General features: G+C 50.1%; 1 protein-coding gene across 1 annotated transcript in view; it reads right to left on the bottom strand.

The window, feature by feature from the left end:
* The window catches only part of ACSL1 (acyl-CoA synthetase long chain family member 1), a 65,318-nt gene extending 49,307 nt beyond the window's left edge, over window positions 1-16,011 (bottom strand). Inside the window, exon 1 of the mRNA XM_081221175.1 lies at window positions 15,854-16,011. The gene's annotated coding sequence lies outside the window, so the exon portion shown is untranslated. The remainder of the gene's footprint in view (window positions 1-15,853) is intronic.
* Window positions 16,012-16,315: the final 304 nt, after the last annotated feature.

Genomic DNA, 16,315 nt, shown 5'->3' with positions numbered 1-16,315 from the left:
AACTAAACTCATGCTTTTTCCTCTACAGGAACAATTCTTACCTTCTGCTGGGCCGCTGACTCGCTCCACTAAGAACATGCACGTACTTGTTTGCACCTGGGGCTCACAAGCCCCCTGCAGCTCACACCCCAGGTTAGGACCCATGAGAGCTGGCAGCCTCTACAGATCCCTGCAGCACTCACATGCCTCAGTATTAGGAGAGCTCGGCATCTGAAATCCATCTCACCCTCCGTGTCCTACAGAACCGCGAGCATTCACCCCTTTACCTTGGCCTGGGAGCATGTGGGTTCAAGGCCCACTGTACACAAAGGGTCACCTCTTACCATTCTGTTTGCACCAGGAAAAAAGTGGCTCAGGGCCAGAGGTGACTCACAAGGGCATCATTCTCTATGGACACACATATACGCATGCATAGCTCCTGCGATTCTGCAACCGGATACTTACATTAGCATTTTATTTTCTTCGTGTCATTTATAAATCCCCCAAATGGGTGAGCTGGATGTTTCTCTCCTTCTAAAGTTCCTCGAGCTTTCATCCAGCTGAATTATAGCAGTTTGATGGACTACTTTACCAGGAATGCAGCCCTCCAACAAACCCACATACATAGCACCCTTGCCCCAGCAGCAGCAAATGAAGAAGTCCTGACGTCCTGCCTTCAAGCAGCAAGCCAAGCTGGCGAGATGCTGCCATTCCTCGTCCACCTCCTCCCCTGCACAATAGGCTATTTACAGAGGCCTGAAAGTGCCCTCTTTGTCCGGCACTAGCTGGGCAGAGCTCGGCCTCGAGAGCAACAAGAGGGCAGCAGCCAGACCGTGTGCTGTGCTTTCAACCGGCCTCTCCAAACCCGCTGGATTCCTGCTCCTTAACCCTGGCTGGCAGAGTACCTAAAGCTAGATTTGCTTAAACCATCCGCTCTGGAAACGAGAGAGCAGCCAGGCTCCCTGTACAGAGCGGGAGCTATAGAAGCTCCACAGAGGTACCCAAGTCTGCTGTTCCAACCCCATCCCACGGGGGAGTTCCTGACCGTGGTCGCTGCCCCTGGACCATCTCCTCATCCTGAGCAGGAGAAGGACAAGGACCACTTGGGTCACTCAGGGATCCCAGGCAGAAGGAGCAAGTAGTTCCACAGGGAATTATCCCCATCCGCTGCCTTGGGGTTTCCCTCCCCAAGGAGGCATAGTAAACCTTAAACCCGCTTAATTTTCATTAAAGTGATTCTGTGTGTGGATCCCCAATTCAATTTCCAAGAAGATTTTAAAAGGAGAAAGGGAGCGGAGATGCTTTGTTTTTAGAAAACTGTTTTTTTGTTTTTGTTTTTTTTCAGTATGCGGGCCTCTCACTGTTGTGGCCTCTCCCGCTGCGGAGCACATGCCCTGGACGCGCAGACTCAGCGGCCATGGCTCACGGGCCCAGCCGCTCCGCGGCATGTGAGATCTTCCCAGACTGGGGCACGAACCCACGTCCCCTGCATTGGCAGGCAGACTCTCAACCGCTGCGCCACCAGGGAAGCCCTAGAAAACTGTTTTATTGAAACAGTCGAGGCAAGCTGAATAATTCTATACTCAACCACTCCCTGCCCATCTCCTTAAAGCTGTCCAAGGGTGGGACACAAAGCTTTCACAGGCAAGTATAGGGCTAGACTGATTTTTTACCAGTAAGATTAGGGCCAGGCCTCACCCGTTCACACTGGCCACCGGCCACCACTACCACATACATCCCCAAATAAAGAGATTCCAAATATAACGTGCCCAACCGGAACAGATAAACTTTTAGGGATCAGATGAAACTGGTCAAATGCCTGCTCATTACAGTCTCTGTATTCACCAAGCTATACATATATTTAAGTCATACAACAATATACATTACTTTAGAAATATTTACTGGTTTTCTATTCACATTTCATTAGTATTTTATTCAAAGTCTTTGAACATGCTTCTTCCAACAGGGTCTTCAGAATCTCCAAAGCCACATTTTGAGGATTAACAGTTTTCTGTGGCATATCTTCACATTTTTCTCTTCCATTTAAGCTGGTTAAGTGGAAGCATTTTTTGAACTCCCATCTGCAGCTACCACTGCAAAAATTCTCCCAAGTCACAGGAACACATCTGTATAATGTTAGGACAGTTAAAAAAAAATCTGTCCTATGGGTCCATATTCATATAACTAAACCACATACTTCACTGCTTTTTAAACTGATGTTTAAAAGGTTTTTATAATAATATCCAATGCTTGCCTTTGTAAAGTCCAACCCCCAGAAGTAATTACCCAGCCAGCATTCAATTTCTTTGCCTCAGACTTTTACAAGAACCCAAGATTCAGATTGGCAGGGGTGGCTTCAAGACAGGGTGCTCAGGCTTCCCTGGTGGCGCAGTGATTGAGAATCCGCCTGCCAATGCAGGGGACACGGGTTCGAGCCTTGGTCTGGGAAGATCCCACATGCTGCGGAGCAACTAAGCCCGTGTGCCACAACTACTGAGCCTGCGCTCTAGAGCCCGCAAGCCACAACTACTGAAGCCCGTGCGCCACAACTACTGAAGCCCGCGTGCCACAACTACTGAAGCCCGCATGTCTAGAGCCCGTGCTCCACAACAAGAGAAGACACCACAATGAAAAGCCCGTGCACCTCAACGAACAGCAGCCCCCGCTCGCCGCAACTAGAGAAAGCCCGTGTGCAGCAACGAAGACCCAACGCAGCCAAAAATAAATAAATAAAATAAATAAATGAAAAAAAAGACAAGGGTGCCCCCTCTACTGATGTTGTTCAAAATAAAGTGCCCAAGAGAGCACTCCGTAGCGCGAAAGGCTTGGTAAGACTTTAACGTGAGGACTGAAAGAGGGTTTGGGAAAACCTCACCTTCTATGGACACGTACATGAGTTACTATCCACTTGGGGGTACAAATTTCGAACACTTGCAGACGCCATTCACGAGGCTTGGAAGTAAACTGCGTAACAACAATATAGACACAACATAGAGAATAACGAGGTGCCAGTAAGTGCAAAAGAAACTGTGGACGCCATCACACCGTCTTGGGAGAGCTGTGTGTGGACGCAGGAGGTGAGTGTGGCCTAAGAAAATGAGCGTTAACTTCAGGCTCTGGGGGTGAGAAGCAGCTCCCCACCTCAGCTCAAGGATTTGGAGCAGGTTAATCCAGAATGCATGACAGGGTAAGCTGCACAGGAGATGGGAAGGAAGACGTCTGGGGAAATCAGCGTGAGGTTACGATGTCTGTGAGGCCACTGTGAGTTAGGCACGTAGCACGTGTCAGGCCGGTGCTGAGCAGTCAGCCGTGAGAGCACGTGTAGTAACAGTCCTCACTGCATGGAGTTGCTACTGTCAATGCAAAGACCAGGAAACCGTGCGGGGAAGTTCAACTCCCTGCCCAGCTCCACACAAGAACAAGACTAGAGGCTGGGCTGAGCGCAAGGCCACTGGACCTTAAGAGGCAAGTGCTGGGACCCAGGCACACGGTGATTCAAATCTACACAAAGGTGGGACACAACGCAGAGGATGACAAAAAGCGAGGACACATGGGGCTTTAAAAAGCTGGGATGTGACCCCCAATGTCCACCCACAGGTGAAGAGATAAACAGAATGCGGTGCATGCACAGGATGGAATACTCTTCAGCCTTTACAAAAGATGGAAATTCTGATACCCACCATGACATGGGTGAACCTTGAAAACATTATGCCAAGTGAGAGAAGCCAGACACAAAAGGACGCATACCATGCGATTCTGCTTATACCAGGGGCCTAAAATAGGTGAATTCATAGAGACAGAAAGAGACACACGGGGATGGGGGGGTTTACTGCTTCACAGTACAGTTTCTGCTTCAGATGATGAGAAATTCCGGACTAGAGCGTGGTAATGGTTATACAACACTGGAAATGTACTTAAAGCCACGGAATTGCACACTTAACACCACGGAATTGCACACTTAACGATGGTTAAAATGGTAAATTTTATGTTACTCATATTTTACCAGAATTTTAAAAAATTTAATCATTAAAAAAAAATACGTACCAGGATTCGGTAACTAAGTGGATATAAATGGAAAAAAGAGAAGGAGTTGGAAGGTGAGTTTTGGAGTCTGGAGAATGGTGGTGGAGCCATGAAGTGCGGAGGTGGCTGTGAGGCATCTGTAGGCCCTCGTCCTGGCGCGAGTGGAAGGGCGATCCCTCCTCTCCCCGTGCTCCTTCGGGCTCCCCTGCCGACCCCAGCCTCAGGGCCGCCACGAAGGCAGGTGTCACAGCGCACACCACCTCCGTTCCTCCTCGGCACCCCTGCCCTTGCTGCACCGCACGAGCCCCCCAAAGCCCAGCAGAAGGTCCCTGTGCCTCCAAACCCACTCCGCAGTCCCCCTCACCTTCAGCTCTCCTCCCTGGTCCTACTTTAAGATGTCCAGGGCTTCCCTGGTGGCACAGTGGCTGAGAGTCTGCCTGCCAGTGCAGGGGACGTGGGTTTGAGCCCCGGTCCGGGAAGATCCCACATGCCGCGGAGCAGCTGGGCCCGTGTGCCACAACTACTGAGCCTGCGAGCCACAACCACTGGGGCCCGCGCGCCTAGAGCCCGTGCTCTGCAGCAGGAGAGGCCACCACAACCAAAAAAAAAAAAAAAAAAAAAAAAGATGTCCAAATCCTACCCAAATAGGCCAGAGGCTGCTTTCCCGAATAAATTCTTACGGGACCCACTCAGTCAGAAGCCGGGAGTCCTTCCTCTGAATTCCAGGAATGCTCTAGTTGTAGCCCTCGTGCGGTCCTTAGCATCTCCTGTTTTGCGCTTATGGTGAGTGTGTGCTTCCCTTGGGGAGATGCTCCCCCTCCTCACGGGCCGGAGCCCTGGCCCAACTGGCTCAAGATGCCCTCAGTGCTTAGCATGGCCCTGCCCAGAACAGGTGCTTCCTAAATATTTCCTGAGTCATGAAAGACCCTCTGTGATCCTGCCCAGTTCTCTACTGCAAGCCTCCGGAAGATGTGTACACAGAGCTGTGATTCTCCAAAGGGAAAGGGGGTATTCAGGCCATTTCCAAGCTTCAGCATCTTCCCTCGGCACCCTCGCTGCTGCTATGAGGCAGTGCGCTGGGAGGAAGCAGCACCTTCCAGGGGGCCTGAAGGGGAAAGAAACAAACCAGCAGACAGGATGGCAAGCCACTGACTGAGAGGCTACCTCCGAACATCCACTTTCCCATCTTCCCATTGCCTATTTCTCAAACTCTTTCACTTATGTATGATGTCACCCCCAAGGTCATCTAAAGGCAAGGGTCCTCACTTCTCCTTTGTAGAAATCCATTCAGACATGTGATTGCGGGTTAGTTTACAACAAATCAAGGCTGCCCATGAGGAAGACGAGAGCAAACCCCTTTCTTAAATAGAACAGCCAATGCCAGAGGAAGGGCTGAGTCCAGAGTCTGACCCCAGGGCTGGCCACCAACTTCTGTAAGTGAGTTTTATCTCTGAAAGGAAAGCAAATCCTCCCAACCAGAGAAACTGCCCAGGGGCTGGAACACAATGGCGGGCTGGCGTGAGGAGCCCTTAGAAAGGCCCAGAGCGTGGATGGGTGGGTGGCCATCTGGGATGCAAGGAATGCTCGAAGCAGGACCTGCCCAGCATTCCCCAGAGAGAAAAAAACCACCAAGCACACAGCTCTCCTCCCTTCTCTCTTCAACACAGATACAGAGACCTGTCAGGTACATCCACTTGGGAAAATGATAATTATAGTCAGGCCCTGCCTGGTGAAGATATGCAGGTCACCTAAAAGCCTCTCCGTCAGGGTGAAATTTTAGTGGCATGGATTTCAGAGGAAATGTTTCCATTCAAAAAAAACATTCCTAAGAGAAGCAAGATGTTTCCACTGGTCTCCCAACAGCGATTCACTACTATTAAGTGGTATCTAGATATGAGTCACGACGGGGCAGGGACGTTTCCCAGGAAGAGCCAGAGAAGGGAACAGCCCTGGACAGAGCAGACCCACAGTCAGCCAGCTCTGCTTCAGCAGCTGGAGACCAGCAGCTGTTTGTTAGGCTGACCCCAGGCTTCTGCGAGAACCAAGACAGAAGAGGCTCCTGCAGGCGAGGCTTCCCGCTCATCAGTGGGTCTGAAAGGCATGTTGTTTCAGCTGATCTGGGCACAGAAAGGGAGGGGCCTGATTACGTCTGGGGGCCTGCATGTCACAGAGAATGACACCATGGTATGGGGCAGTCAGGCAGCACAAGGGGAACCTGTTATGATAACAGCTGGAGAAGAAATAAAATTCCTGTGGCCACTAAACAATCCAGAAGAAAAGACTCTCTACCTTCCTGGCATGCAATGAACCACAAAGTAAACCCTGAAGCAGAAGGCACCCCGAGAGAAGGAGACAACAATCGAACAGGAAACAGGACCCATGTCTTTCACAACGACCAGGGCTGGACCCAGCTGGCAGGAGCCCTCCTCTAAGGGCCTCAGGACCGGGAGGAGGTCCATTTGTTTGAGACGCTGCACACAGAGAAGGCACCGAAGTCCTGGGGTCCCTTCAGATGCTCTGTCCAGAACTAGCAACTTCCGGTAGTGGCCACGGGAGGGGGCAGAACAGAATCGTGAAAGAACGCTAGACCCACAGGCACGGAGCTCTCTGTCCAGGTACTGGCTGTGCCCCGTGAGCCGCAAAACCTGAGCCAGCCGCCCTGCTGCCTGCGGAGGCCCCCGGGGGACGAGGGAGGGAGGGGGAACAGAGGGAAGCTTCACCCCTTCTGTCACCAACACCACAGAGCATCTCCAAGGTGACGCTCAAAGAGGCAAAAGCTGGCCACGCAGTCCTGGCATTTGGGACTAAATAACAGGATCCCATCCACCCAGAAACTCCGGGCGATGGCAGGACATAAAAAGAAAACAACCCATTGTTAAAAAAACCCATCAATTCTATGGGTATTTGTTTTATGGTTTTATTACTCTTTGTACTTTGCTGTATTTTTTTTTTTTTTTTTTTAGTTTCTCAAGATAAACAAGCTATAACTAGGTCAGGTCAGTTCATTTCCTCCTGTATTTATGTATTTCCCACCTGCTCCAGAAAGGGCCCTGGGTGGTAAGCTGTCCTTCCAGCAAAGTGACAGATGGGGTGAAAGCCCCTCCCAGAAAATACATATCTAAGCTCTCACCGTCTGCCCTAACCTGTAAGAGTTAACACACCTGCAGGAGTTAACCAAACTATGCAGGGCCCTGGGCTCCAGGAGCCAGAGGGGAGAAAGCACTGTGTATGGGCTGGAGCACAGAGGGAGGGCGGTCCAGCGAGCCAAGAGCCAGACAGGAACAGGCAGAGGCAGCTGGGGGTGGGGAAACGTCAAGGCCCAGCCCGTGCTGGCAGCACCCGGGGTGGCGGGTAGGTTAAGGACAACAGTGACATAAACCAGAGGCCCCGACACTCCTCCCTCCCAGGAGAGCAGCCTGGCAGCAGGCTGAGCAAAGCTGGTGCAGGAGCCAGAGGGCAGCAGGACCAGCCCCTGCAGCTCCCAGAGGATGCAGTGATCAAATGTCAGTGACCTGGATAAGGAGGCTGAGGGGACACAAGGTTGGGTAGAGATACTTACACCTCTGAAAACAGACCGAAGTTCCAAAGGGACAGATAAACCAGAGAAATGGCTAGCAAAGCAGGGGTGAGTGGAACACAGAATAAAAGGCAGATTTCTACCCAGAGAGACAGCAAGGCCAGCTACTCCCAAACTTGGGAGAAATCCACTTTTGAGCGTTGACGGATTTCAGCTCTGGGGACACCCTCAGTGGCGCAGCAGGAAGCGACAGGAGAAACAGAGAAAAGGTTTAAGCAGGATTTAGCTCATTGTGTGAGAAGGGATGCAGGTAACTGTAAGAGGTGATTAGCCCCAGGGAAGCTAAAGACGGAATGAATCTAACCAGTTGCAGAGGATTATAGAATAATGACCCAGTGTTTAAAAGAAGGAAGGGAAAAAAAAGAGATTGTCCCATCTGGCCGTACTTCCTCGGAACAGGTGACACTAGTTTTGGGTCTTTATTTTCCCTTTATGTTTTGTTTAAATTTTTATTATGAAAATTTCCAAGTCTATTCAAAAGTATACAGGGTAGTATAAGAAGCCACCATGTACCCATAATAACCCCAGCTTCAGTTTCAATAATGATCAACATCTTGTCAGCACCGTTTCATTCTTAAACAACAATTTAAAAGCAAATCCCAAACGTCCTACCATTCAGGTGACACTACTGAGGCCCGTTTTAGCTCTACGATCCTACAGCTTTGAGAACTCAGTTAAGAGGAGTAAAACGGGCACAGATGCTGTAACCTGCCACTGACCAAAGGTTTAAACAAAGAAAGCCAACTCAAATATTGACTTGAAGTGGCCAACCCAGCATGATATTTAATTGTCATGCAAGAAAAAGGTACACATATACACACTGAGAATATTTAGGGAGCACCCACTCTACATCAAGCACTGCCTGAGGCACAGGAGTGAATTAATACAACAGAAAAAAATGAAATCCTTGTCCTAAAGATGTTTCTTTCTACATTGTCAAGTTTTGGCCAAAGGCAAAACATCTTCCAGGTTTAACCTGGCTCTCCTAAAGTCAGAGGCTAATTTGACACGAATCACAACCCAGTGTCACAAAGCAGTGTCTATCCCCCCTTAACTAACAAATTCCTTTATTTTATTTTATTTTTGCGGTATGCGGGCCTCTCACTCTTGTGGCCTCTCCCATTGCGGAGCACAGGCTCCAGACGCACAGGCCCAGCGGCCATGGCTCACGGGCCCAGCCGCTCCGCGGCATGTGGGATCTTCCCGCACCGGGGCACGAACCCGTGTCTCCTGCATCGGCAGGCAGACTCTCAACCACTGCGCCACCAGGGAAGCCCTCCTTTCTTTTAAAACTGGCATTTGGAGGGGTCTTGCCATACTGGTGGCAGAGAAGGAGTTAATTTTCTGACTCTCTAAACTTTTGATAATGCATCAAAAATCATAAGTAAATGTATCCCTGACATGTAGATGCACTTATTTATAAACTGTATACATGTGCAAATATTTTCTGAACATTATGAAACATACAATTATGAATTTAAAAAGAAAGCTAAAAAATAAATATCTACAGAAGTTCTAATACATCCACCTGCACCCTAATAGATGGTCTCCCCAACCCGGGGCACATGCACCCCATTTTGGAGACCAGCGCCCCACCTCCTCTCTGTCACCTGCCTGGCTAGAGTCTCTGTCAGTTCCCGACTACAGGCAGCGGTAAACACAACTGCTAACCGGAGCGCCTGCAAAAGCCCGCGGCGCCCAGGACGCAGGGTAACAGTGCCGGCCCAAGCTGCACACGGACCTTCCATCCAGGGGGAGACAAAAATACTCCGCATCCCTGTGATGGAAAGAAACGTGCCGGGAGGGCAGCACAGCACAGGTCACGGGCACCCGGGCTAGTGCCGAGGCCAAGCGGACTGGGGCGCTGCTCTGGAGGAAGGAGACTCTAGGCAAGGGCCCCGGGCAGGCTAAGGGCCTGGCTCATCGGAGGCGGTCTGTCCCGGGACCTCAGCTAGAGTCCCTGAGTGCCCTCCAGAGAGGCCCTGGAGTCTGACGTGCTGCTCTCTGACTCATGCCAGGAGGGGAAACACAGCCCGGCACCACCTCCGGCATCTAGCCTGCTCGGGCTGCTGGGCATACCCTCTGCATTGCGGGGCCCTCCCCGGTGAGCTGGTTGGTTGGACAGTGTGACAGCAAGGTCCCTGCCAGCTGCTCAGTCTGGGGCGCCTCCGGAGATTTTCAACGAACTTGATCTCAGCTACAAGATCTAAGCCTTGCACAGGATCATAACATACAAACCTGGAACGATGAAATGTACATTCTTGTCAGTGACACCGTCTATGAGACATCTGTCCATCTGAATGTCTCCTGGTCTCAATCAATCATCAGATAACACTAAGGACTTACTAGCAGCGAGGCCCTGTGTTAAACGCTGCTGAAAACACAGAAACGACAGTGACTAGGTCTCCTAAGTGCACAGAGCTCAGTGTGTGGCTGGGGGACCTAGTGGGGAAGTGAGCTATGCGCGTACGAAGAGGCAAAGGAAGGGCCGGGGCGGGGGGTGCACTCAAAATGCAGGGTAACCAGTACAGCCAGGCACCAAGCAACTGGAAAAGAAGGAGGCCAACCACCAGAACAGGGTTCAGGAGAGCCTCCCCGGCCAGGCACTAACCCTTCAGTTTCTGAATTAGGGGTGAGGGCTCTTGGGGTAGCAGCTGTCTTCTAACCGGAATGGGAGTGTTTCATCATTTTAACCACCAGTTGCTGTCAGCCGAGGGTTTCAGTGAGTGACGTGGAGTCTGAGGACAGCGACGGTCCCTCTGGGGAAAGTGCCTCTGAAGAGCGGAGCGATGAGCTACGAGGGTGGGATGAGGAATGTCACTGCAGACGGGGGACGGTGGGCACACAGGACTGGGGGGCTCGTCCAGGGCACGGGACGGTGAGTCGGGTGGAAGACAGAGTCGGGGTGCAGAGGCCTTGGTTCAATCCTGTGCCACCAGAGTGTCTTTCCAAAAGTCCCAGCTCGTGGTGGTTTGGGAGACTCATGGGAAACAGCAGGTTGGACCCAGACCCCAGAAGCCCCCGAGAGCCAAGCTACGTGAAGACTTGGGGCCTTCCAGAGGGACCCTGGAAGGCTTCTGGGCGGAGGAGGGATTCGATCCGAACTCTGTGTTACGAAGAGTCATCGTCCTCCCCCTCTTTTTTTAACTAAGGACTTTTGCTGTCTAAACTGGAGGTGCCAGACTCTGGATTAGGGCAGTGACATGGACAATGAAAGGAAGAAATGCGTGTGTGCTGGGCAGCATGGTACAGAATAAGCAGAGCCTGCTGACTGGCAGGATCTTGGGGCATGAGTCAAGGATGACACCGAGGTCCAGCTGTTCCCCGAACAGGCATAGGGCCCGGGAATAAACGCCATTGTGTGTCACGGCCCGAGGGGGAACACAGTTTGTGTAACCTTGGTAAGTCACCTCCTCTCCTGCACCAGGTACTGAATCGGGCGATGAGTGAGTTAGGCTCAGGGACCCGGGGAACCTGGGGTGCGCTGGAGTGTCTCAGAGGTGAGGAAGCAACCGCATCTCGAGTCTCTGTGATCTGGGATTCCCACCCCTCCCTCCTTAAACCATGGCAGCCCTGCTTTTATTTATTTCATATATTGGGGTTCTGCCTAAAACTGTCCTGGGGAAAGGAGGCCATAACCACTGGACTACACCTCTGTGCCTGCAAACCCTGCAAATCCACGATTCTATTCTCTTGTCTATTAAAAGTTTCTAGCACAATCTAGAACAAGACTAACTTCCAGGGCAGGCAAAGCCTTTTACTCTTTACTTTTCTAGAAAGTCACACCTGTGTAGCAAGTGATCTTATCACTCGCCGTCGCTGAATGGAGCTGAATCAAAATCTGTTGTCGTTTCAGCCCGCTGGTAGTAAAGACAGCGTGTGAATGAGACAGGGGATGACCAAGGAGTAATGATACGGAAGAAGAATCAGCTCTGTCCTCAGTCTTGCTGGATAACCTAGAACTTTCCAGGCCCCCCTGGACTAAGAACCCTTCAAGTTCAAGAAGCAGAGCCAAGCCATTAGGCGCTCTGGCCCTGGAGCCAAACTGCCTAGGTTCAAACCCTGGTTTGAGAGACTTAATCCCTGCACCTGTTCCTTTACCTTTCGTAAAATATGGATAAAAGTAGGACCTACCTACAGGGTAGCTGGGAGGATTAACTGCGTTAACAGATCTGAAGCACCAAGAACAGTGCCTGGCGCTATTAGCTGTCACTACCCCCTATCCTATCCACTCAGCTGACACTGCCTTGCTCTGCAGTTGACAGCCGAGCCTGGAGGGAGAAACGAGCTCCTGTAGGAACCTTCTTTTTACTCTGGTTAATAAAAGAATAAATGGTACTCAGGGTATTTTGACCTTACGTATATGGACATTTTCCCCACAACAAACCTGTGGGAAAAGTGCCAACTTCTATAGCGGCCAAATAAGTGTGCAAATGGACAGATAATACATTTATCAGAAGTCCCTCTAGAATGAGGAAATGGTGCAAAAGGCAGCCCACATTTCCTCCTGTGATGCCCTGACTTCTTTTCACTTATCGTTCCAAAGCACGAAATCCTTATTTGAACAGCTTTTGACTAGAACACATGAACCCAAAAGTCCATTAAAACCATACACTAATAAAAATAATTTCCAAATCATTGTCAATTTCAACAATTTTAAAGCAGAACATGCCCAAACTTAAAAAAATATATATTGAAATATATAAGAAGCTTGGTGAACTGTTCTGAAATAGACAGTTGTTCCTAAATATCCAACAATAGGGGAAAGGTAAATAAATTATGGCATATCCCATAAACCATATAAGGCAGTCACCTTCAAAACTCATTTTTTTCAACAGTTTGTAACATGAAAAAAAATGTTCACGACATAACTTAGGTGATTAAAATTTATCAAAAATTTTATCTTCGATTAAAAATATACACTTAAGCTTAAAAAAATCTGGAAAAACACAAAAAGGAAATACATGAAAATGTTACTAATATTCAATCTTTGGAAGAGAGGTTTTTGTTTTTTGGGGTTTTTTTTTGGCCATACCATGTAGCTTGCAGGATCTCAGTTCCCCGACCACTGACTGAACCCGGGCCACAACAGTGAAAGCCCAGAATCCTAACCAGTAGGCCACCAGGGAACTCCCAGATTTATTTTTTATAGTCCACAAATTTTCTATAACAAGCATAGATTTCTATTACAACATTAAATGTATATATTATAAAAATGTCTTATTGTATACTGTATTTATATAAATATATAATTTTATTTATACATACAGATTTTCTGAGGCAAATGGTTTTGACTTAGATATTAGCTTTCAAATTTTATTTAAAACTTGAAAACTACATGGAGCCACCAGTCCTGAAATCTTAGATTCTAGAGACAAGACGCTGGTCTCCAGCCTAATATATTCTTCTGCAGCAGGGAAACAGAGTCCTCACCCCTAGCTAAGTTTCTGGCTGAAGAAAGTGCCATCCCTCCAAGCCGGCCAAATTTCAGGGAAGGCTCTGTCATATTTCTCCCTTCCCTCTTGATTCCACAAAAGTTATGACTAATAACTGTGTCGCCTCCAACACAGTTAAGAAATTCTAAATGTTAGGATGTGAGAAAGCAGAAAAATGAACCAAACTCAAATTATGTGACCCTTTTCTCTTGTCACTGTGGTACAAATTAGGTAACACCTCAAGCTTACACAAACTAGGATTTCTTAAGAGCTGGCATTCAGCATTTTAGATGAGGAACGGGCGAGGAAATGGCATGGAGCTGCGGACACAAGCACTGGTAAGTCTGCCTCTACCTTCTAGCTCATCACGTACAGCTATGACTTCAGGGCTTGTGCTTGTTTGAAAGCTCTCCAAAGCTCCTTTAAGTACTAGAACGTTGAAACTCAAACTCATCCCCTGGCACGTTCTCTGTTCCCTGAGACTTGGCCTCCAGGCAGGAGTGTCAAAGCAAAGTGACTCTAATGTGTTTGTCTGGACATCAAGTTGGACCGATAACCTTCAATAAAAACTCTGGCATCTTTGATCTCCCTCCTGACTGGCCACAGCCTATCACAGAGCAGAGCTTGAAGAGGACTTAGGATAACTACAGATCTGAGCTGCCTTAAAGGAGGTTCTTTTGTATTTTCTAGGACAGGAGTCTAACGCATTGCATCATCCAAACAATACTGTTCACAAAACGTGATTAATTCTGTCAACACTGACAGAATTTGGTTATAACAGATAGTAAATGCCAAAGAATAATGGACATAGGTGGCAAATTTGCACAATAAATTCAGCAACCGACCTTAAAAAATTATCTATTCCCCCAAGATTACTGAGTATCACATCTAGAAATTACTACTATTCCTACAGTCTCCCTCTTTCCAGAAAAGTGAAACTTGAAGGGAGAGAGGAGAAATCCCCAGCTGTAATGACAAAACTTGATCTTTCCCCAGCCCCTCCTCCAAACTTCCACAAGACAGCTACATCAAAAACCAAAGATGTAGCCAGCCCTGGATATCAAGCAGGACACTGTGGCATGCGGTACACTGTCAGCTATTCCAAAGCTCAACCAAAAGCAGAGACAGTTATGAACACTTGACCTTTGTGATATAAACAGACACCTGTCTCTACCTGCCTTTGTCACAAGTATCTATCTCTTAAATACCCCAAATTTAAAAGCCCAGAGATTCTTTTTAGTCAGGCTGCCCACAACGATAATAAAAATACTGCCAAACTATGCATAACAGAGACGGGAAGGAAATAGGTCAACATGCTTATAAGTGTGAGAGAAGGGTGATTTAATAAAAGTCTTTTCATTTTACAGCAAATGCAGAAAACAGAAATCTGTAACACATGGTCTATGATGCATCTATCTTATTTTAAGTGAGGGAGGGAGGTATGAAGTGTGCTGCTCTTCAGGGTTTGCTTTTTCTAGTCACAGAATTTTAGCTGTGAAAGACTTTGGTCTAATGCAGTCTTTTCCAAATGAGGAGTCAAGTTTCATACTGGGAAGGGATTCTCCCAGTTGAGTCAGAATAAGAAAAAAAGTCTCCCAGGACTGGCTCTACCCTGATGGCAAGCGAAGTTTCCTTTGAAAGCCCCACCTTCTCAAGCCCACCCAACCAGACTGTCAACTCAGACCTTAAGTTTTAAGCCAATCTAACCTGCCACCTCCATCTGAAAATGCTGAATCAAACCAGAGGTTTTGACTGGCTTTTTGTTTGTAAGTGTGAAGCAAATAATTGCTTACACTGTGACAATCACAGGTGAAATCTGTGTCAGAAACCGTGAAATTTAACCAGTTTCTCTTATGCTAAGCAAAGGTCAAAAATAAAAGTAAGGATATTAACAGTTAGGCACTCTGTATATTCCTGCACCAACAAGAAGCTTAAAAGTCTGAACTTTCAAAGGCAAGGGCACTTTTTATAATGGTCTTAGTTAAGCTCCATAACCTTGAAAGTGAGTGGGGTGGGGAAGGAGTCTGCAATTCTAACGTACACACTGATTAGCAGGAGCATCTATCTCTCGGTTCTCGTGCACGTGTTCATTCAAGTCACCGTCTAGGCTACAAGGTAATAGATAACATGATTTTTGCTTCCTAATTTCAAAACATGCCAGGCTCTTTAAATGACTCCATCACGGCCAAGTGCAGCGGATACGGGCACTCCTCTGCAGGCACCGCGAGAATTTCCACATGGTGGCAACCGGCTTTTGATGCTGCCTTTGACCCTCCCGCGGGCGCTGCGCGCAGGGGCCACCGTCACGCCGAGGCTGGGAGATTGCCTGCTCCGATGCTTCCACGCGCGGTCCGAGCGCGCCTGAAACCCCGCCACGGGGGCAGGAGGGAGGCCGCGGCCCAGAGAGCACCGTCACGGCCCCGCGGGATCATCGCCTGGTATCTGCAGCTCCGGGTCCGGCTTCCCGCCGGGCCGGTCCCCGCCGCCACACAAACAAGGACCCGGTCCGGCGGCGCGCGTCACACGCACCACGCCGTGCACCAGCCCCAAGCCCGCGCCGCCCGCGGGGAGCTGCGGGCCGGCCTCCCCGGCTCCGGCACAGGAAGCGGCGGCGGCTAGGGCGGCCCGGAGGCCTCCGCTGCGGCGGGAACCCGAGGAGCCGCGGGGCAGAGGCCGGAAAAGCGGAACGTCCCTGCGAGCCGAGGCCCTGTTCGCGTGCCTCCGCTGCGGCCGCAACCTCCTGGGCTCGGGCCGGCAGGGGAGCCTCAGCCCCGCGCCCCGCCGAGACGCCGGCGCCGCAGCGGGCACGGATGCGGCTCCCCGCGGCAGGAGCACTCACCTCCTCCACAGGCTCGGCCGTGCACCCCCGGCTGTCACCGCAGCCCACTGCTGACCCCAAGCCGACTCCGGATCTTATTTAAGGGGGCCGCCGCCGCTGCGTGCGCTGGCTACGCCCCAGGCCCCGCCGCCTTGGAACCAGGCTGCGGCGGGTGCTCGTGCCGCGCCCGCCCCGCCCTCAGGCCCCGCCCCGCCCACCGCGCGCTCGCCTTCCCGTCTGGTCGCGCGTATGCCGAGAGGGCACGGAGTGTCCCGGGGCACACGTATCTCTAGTCGTCCGAAGTGCCGTGGATTTCATAATGAGTCCGAGGAAGGGCAAGGGGTAAATTGTGGTGGCTCAGCCCGGAAGGCTGCGGTGCTGCGGCGGCCGGGAAACGCCCTTTTGCGTCTTCCACCCGCAACCGCGTGCCCCGCTGACTCCTTGGCGGGCGGGGGCTTTTGCAGGGAGGGGCCCTGGGGGCCC

Source organism: Mesoplodon bidens (genome assembly GCF_964165515.1).
Source record: "Mesoplodon bidens genome assembly, chromosome: 20".
NCBI classification, from domain to species: domain Eukaryota; kingdom Metazoa; phylum Chordata; class Mammalia; order Artiodactyla; family Ziphiidae; genus Mesoplodon; species Mesoplodon bidens.
This window is presented reverse-complemented; position numbering and strand designations above follow the sequence as displayed.